This window comes from Marmota monax, unplaced genomic scaffold (genome assembly GCF_021218885.2).
Source record: "Marmota monax isolate L192 unplaced genomic scaffold, Marmota_monax_Labrador192_F-V1.1 WCK01_AAM20220418_F8-fsc00048, whole genome shotgun sequence".
Lineage (NCBI taxonomy): Eukaryota > Metazoa > Chordata > Mammalia > Rodentia > Sciuridae > Marmota > Marmota monax.
Genome location: NW_026694895.1, coordinates 10,100,170 through 10,106,982, shown reverse-complemented (window position 1 = coordinate 10,106,982; position 6,813 = coordinate 10,100,170).

The following is a 6,813-nucleotide window of genomic DNA, read 5'->3' as shown; positions in this document are numbered from 1 at the left end:
GCAACTAGGGCATACCTCCTGCCCATCAGATTCACCTACTTGGGATTTTGCCTCAAAGAAGAAGAAATGGTGGAGAATCATTTTGGTGTCAGCTGGCATGACCCTAGCAAAAAAAGTCTGCTTTCCAGACAGCAGAAGAAGGAGGACCAGTGGGGATCACAGGGTTGGCAGCCTCTGCAGTGTCAGCTGAGGCATCTGCAGTTTAGTGGTATCAACTTGGAGAAATAATTTTGGCTATGGAGAAAACTAATTACTTAACAGAAACACACTAGGACCAGAAGGAGAACTGAAATGGGGCAAGAAAAATAAAACCTAATCAAATCGGTCCCTTTCATATAAAACTTTTAATAGCTTTCTATCCAACAGAATAACATGCAAATCATAACTCTGGCCCATAAATCTCTTCAGAAATGAGCCAAGCTAAATTTTCCAAACTGAAACCTTGCCACAAGATCCACACAACTTAGTTTCCTAAACCACAAAAGATTTCTTTCAGGTGGCAAACATTATCATGTTCATTCATGCCTTTACAACCCACTCTATTCACCCTGAAGGGTTCTTCTCAAAAGTCCCTCCCTGAGTACAGCACTTTCTAATTCTTTTACTGAAATAAAATGGATTAGTCTCTTTCCCTAGTCCACTCACCAAGAACTAGGGGAACTTTTGTTAGCATTTTCTATATGAAATTTGGAGTTGCATGCCTGCCTGGGACAGATTAGTTTCCTCATTTCCTGATTTCTAATATCTAACACAGTGCCAGTCTATTGATGGGTACTCAATACATAATTAAGTGTAAGCATGAAGGTCAAGAACCTAGTTCCGAAAGGAACCAACAACAAAAAAAAAAAAGAAAAAACCTTTAATAATTAAGGTACAGTTTGGTTCCAGTGAGGAAACACATTTGGGTCTAGCAGGTCTGTGTGGTGGAAGTATACAAATGTGATTTGCACCCAGAGTTTTTTGTTGGTGGGTGAACCATATAAATTCAAGTGCCTAACCAGAAGAGAAATGAAATGAACAAATCCTGACATTCCAAGAGACATTTTTGTCCAACGTCTTTTCACATTGGTTTTGGATTGTTTGCAAAGCCTTCCATTAATGGAGACCCAACACGTTAATTCTGTAAATGACAAGGAACTTAAGAGTACTTCTCTTGCTTCTCAAAGGACCTCAATTCAGGTTTCTGGATCATAAAATCTAATGTTGACTTGGTCGGATCCCATCAAACACTTGGTAAAGAAGCCATATCAGTGCTCCTCAGGACAATGAGAAGCATAGTAAGAACACCAGGCAACAAGAATTAGGGAACCTAAGAGAGGCTGCCTTGTTTCAGTCTTTTAGGTTATTTAGCAAGTATGAGCATTTTTATGGAGGAGTTCTATCTAATTCTATCATTTTGTATCTACAAAAATGCAGAAATAAATAAATACGGAGATAGGGCATTTGGGGAACAAATGAAGAACCCAGGCATGCATTCATGAAATGAGTGGAGTAACATAAGTAAGTCCTCTTGTGTTCATTGAGGGATTGGGGCTTAACTCCCTCTCAGTGCAGCATTCTCTCCATCCTACTCAGACAGGCTGCTCCCTGACACTGCCTCTCGCATCCCTAAACACTTCCTCTCTTGTTCATTCCCATTGGTATTACAATATGCATAGAACCTGCCATCTTTTAAAAAGCATCGCCCCCCCATACCTGGCCCACGACTCTACCAGAGACTACTTTGCCCTCTGTTTTCCTTCACAGCCAATCTTTCCCTACACTGTTGTCTACACAGTCTGTCTCCATTTTCTCACTGCCATGTACAGTTCAGCCTATTAAAATTCTAATTTCTGCCTCTACCTCAAATGATGAAGTCCTCATCTTATTAAACTATCTCAGCACAGTCAACAAAGTTGGCAACTCTCTTCCTGTTGAAACTTCTCTTCTGTCTCTCTTGAAGCACTACCCTCGCCTGAATGTTTTCTTATCTTTCTTACTTAATTCTTAGACTCATTAACAGAACCACCTCTATGAGGTGTTTAAATTTTAGTTTTTACAGCTCAGTCTCTGGGTTTCTTCTTTCTCTACCAAATGCTATTTCTTAGTAAAATCTTTTTTTCCCTCATTAACCTCTTTTTTTTCCAGTTTTTTATTGGTTCTTTTTAGTTAAATATGACAGCAGAATCCATTCTGATGTAATTATCCAAGCATAGAATACATCTTATTCCAGTTAGAGTCCCATTCTTAGGGATGTCCATTGTGGTGGGATTCACTGTACTGTTTTCCTATATGCGCATAGGAAAACTATGTCAGATTCATTCCACTGTCCTTCCTTTGCTTATCCCCTCTCCCTTCCCTCCATTTTCCATTGTCTGATTTACTGCACTTCTATTCTTCCTCTGACCCCACCCCCTTATTGTAGGTTAGCTTCCACCCATCAGAGATAACATTCAACCTTTGCTTTTGGGGGATTGGTTTACTTGATTTAGCATGACAGTCTCCAGATCCATCCATTTGCTGGCAAATGTCATAAAGTTATTCTTCTTTATGGCTGAGTAATATTCCATTGTGTATATATACATTTTCTTTATCCATTCTTCTATTGAAGGGCACCTAGGTTGGTTCCATAGTTTAGCTATTATGAATTAAGCTAGTATAAACATTGATGTGGCTGCATCACTGTAGTATGCTGATTTTAACTCCTTTGGGTAAATAACTCAATAAACAGGCAAATGAACTGAACAGATGCTTCACAGAAGAAGAAATATAATCGGTCAATAAATATATGTAAAAATGTTCAACATCTTTACCATTCACAGAAATGCAAATTAAAACTACACTGAGATTCTATCTCATTTGTCAGAATGGCAATTATCAAGAATATAAGTAACAATGTTGCCAAATATGTGAGGAAAAAGATACATTCATACATTGCTGGTGGGAGTACAAATTGATGGCAACCACTCTGAAAAGCAGTGTGGAGATTCCTCAGAAAACTTGGAATGGAACCACCATTTGACCCAGTTATCCCTCTTTTCAGTATATACCTTCACTGATACCTTGTACACTCACATGGTTTTATGTGGCAATAAATTTTCAACTCATATCTCTAATCAGAGACCATTACATGTAAATAACTCTTTAACATCTCCACTCTAGTGCTTCAAAAACATTCAATCATAATATATACAAAATTAAATCTTGATTTTCCTCTCTAATTTGCTCCAACTCCAGCCCTCCCTATCTAAGTTAATGATATCTTCTTCATTCCACCGATTGTACTAGCCAAAAATCTAGTAATCAAACTCATTACTTCTTTCTCCCTCATCTTCTCATCCAAGCCATTTCCAAGTTTCATTTATTTCACCAACAAAATATATCTGCAACCTGCTAACATCTGCTCTTCTTTGATCCTATGCCTGGAGTCCAAGCTACTGTGATCTTGTCCTGAACTAAAATAGTATTACTCCATCATCCATTTTTGCCTCCTTCTCCAATTGATTTTTCTCACAGATAAAGGTGGTCTTTGGCTACTTAAATCCAATTATGTTATTCTCTGCCTTAAAAGCTTTCAGTGGCTGTGGGTTCAGCAGTGGAGTGCTTGTCTAATATGCAGAATACCCTGGTACCACAAGAAAAGAATAAGAAGAAAAGAAAAAAGCATTCAGTGTCATGATGTATTGGTCAGGATTGTCTAGAAAAAAAAGGACCAATCAGTTATGTGTGTTATGTGGGGTGTGTGTGTGTGTGCATGTAGAGTAGGATAAAACCTATAATTCTTCAAGTAAAGCATAGGTCTGGCACCCTATTGACCCCTGCCCGTACCTCCAAACTTGTCCCAATACACTTTCCTCCCAGAAGACACGATGCTGCAACCATCACCACCTTTCCATTCCCTCAACTATTCCAGGTCTTTCCCTCCTCAGAGACTTCACACTCTGTTGCTACATGCCTGGAACAACCACCTCTCCATTTCACTCTCCAACTCTTATTTATCCTTCAAGTCATTTTAGACCTTCTCAAAAAGATCTGTCCAAGACCAATATTAATTTTAAGCTTTGATATCTTTTGCTTTTCACCATTGATCTTGAAACAATTTTAAATTTTATAAGTTTTCATTGAGTTAGCATCTGCTTCCAAAGTGGAACATAAGTCCAACACAGACAGGAATTATACCCATTTTGTTCACTACTACATCCTCAGGATGAAGATCAGCATTTGGCCCATTGGTAGGCATTTGGTAAATGAATGGGAAGTCAACATTTTTATAAAACTTCATTTGGTTTTCCTCACTTGATTTAAAGAGGGTAGGAAATTGTTGATTTCCAAAGGAGGCAAAAAGAACAATAAGAACTTTCAGACACAGAAGGACAACCTAAAGAGCAAGGACATAGCCAGGATACTATGGAATAAAATCCTAGCTCAGTTTTCTGGATGACTGATATAGAAAGCATAAGTCAGAATGTGTGATCAGATCTAATTGGAGTTCTAAAGTTTCAAGTGCAGTTGCAACAATTCATGTAATTTTTTACATCTTGTGCCTCTCTTCATATTGTTCATAAACTTCAAGTCTCTATTAAATCACCAAACTTAACGTTTCAAGGATGGTGTACATACTTTTGCAAGCACTTGCAAATAAGCCCTTTTAGATATTTTGCAGAGAGGAATAAGGCTTATTACCTTCTATCACTGAGCTGAATACTGGTTTCTCTGTCTAGAGGTATAAACAAGAACATTTTGCATTTAATTTTATGATTCATCTTGTCACAGACATAAAATAATAAGTCTGAAATAGATGTTACATGGATGGAAAAAAGAAAGTCCAGAACTGTGAATAATATTCCTTCAGCCTCTCAAGTAAAATGAAATGATAAATAAATCTCTCTTACTATTCCTGGTCAAGATTCAGTGATTAAAGTGCTATGTTCCAAAAATCCTACAATGTTCATTGGAATTACAGGTACTAACAGCCAAAAAAAGAAAGAAAGAGAAAAAAGAAAATCTCCCCTCAATGCTGCCTACCCTCCCCCCCACACACACACACACTGCCAATAAAGGTCAGATCCTTAAAATCATATAACATTTGCTTCACTTTCAAGTTTCCTCTTCATAAACTTTTTCATTCTGAAGAAAAAAGAACTATGATAAAATTTCTTCCTTTTGCCAATTGGATATTACCTAAGTATAATTTTCTTGTCTTCTACAGAGTATTTAAATAAAATGCACTTAGAATAAGGTTGCCATCAATTCCTTAGCTACACTGGTAAATAAATCTAAATTTATTTTACAACCTGAAGAATATAATAATGCTTAAACATAGTGTCTTAGTTGCTAAATAGGAGGTCAATGCCATTCCCTTCAAGTAGCTAACTCAGCAAAATTTGGCTCTCTTTCTAAGGAAGAGTAAAACTTCAATTACTCAACATGTTCAATATGAGATTTGATAACGAGGGGTAAGCAAAAAAAAAAAAAAAATGAGATCCAAACTTTGTTCTTCTCAAATTTTTCTGTGTCTTTTGTGATTTGAGGTTTTATATGTCTTAGATCATTCCTGGATATTAATCATAGTCATAAACTGATAGCAGGTATAGGAGAGTAGGCAGATTTTCTACTAATCTCAAACCATTTCATGAAAGTTTGTTTCTTGAACAAATTTCCAATAGCTACCTCATTAGCATTTATCTTTTCCTTCTAAAAACATATTATACAACACTTTCAACCAACAAAACATTCTGTTAAATGAAAGCCTTTGTACTGTAAGAACAAACTACTTTAGGTAGAGTCCCATGCAACTGAGGAAGTTTTAATAGAGTAATTTTGATTACACTTTTATTGGCACATGAGTTCACAAGCATTTCTCTCTCTTGGAATTCCAAAGAATTCCAAGTTCTGGGAGAGAGGGTGGGCTTCAGATTCTGGAGAGTACTGAAGCCATTCACTCAAATCACTACAATTTATGCTGTATCAAGGGGTCTCTATGAAGCAGGTTACTATAAGACAACTTGGAAGAAACTGATAAGCAGTTTGAGAAGCCACACATTTTCACGATTATCCCCAATAAACCAGGCACTTACACTTGAAATGCATATTTTTCCTCTGCACCTTTTCTACTTTCCCAACTTAGGCCACAAAAATCTTATCCATGAGCCTTATTTTCATTCTCAGAGCTCAGCACATGAGAACAAGCAATGTTTAAAGTAAGCAAAAGTAATGTGAAAGATAAAAGTAAATAAAAAAGGATAAGGGCTATAGAAAGTGAAGTCAGCCTTTATGGAAGACAATGACCATTTGAACCAGACTCATTCTTGAGCCCAAATAACCTACTCCTACTCTCTGACAGTTACAGTATCTACCCAAGAATGTGACCATGAAGAGCTGGCTTCCAAAGGTCTCTGTATAGCAGCATCTGCACTTCCTCACTGATGACACTGTTCAACTTCCACTTTTGATGATCCAAGAAAGCCAGTGCCCAAGAGAACCTCCTCTGCTCTCCTTATGGCAGACACAGCCACACTGCAAGTCTGCCTTCGAGAGGCCCCCGAGATGCTATATTCTACCCATTCTCTTCATTCCTCTTCTCACAGTCCTGGACTGTCAGAGCCACTAGAACAAAACTTGATCCCCGAAGAACTGCTCCACCTTTACTAACCTCAGGACATAGTCAGGATCAGAACTGGCCTCATTTGAAAACTGGGGAACCCATAGACAAGAGAGGATGTATTACCCAAGAACACACTATCAAGTAGGACTCAGGTTTGGAGGCGAAATGACCATTAGGAGTGACCATGGTTTTTTCCTTTTCTTTTCTGCTACCATCCCTCCACCAAGCCA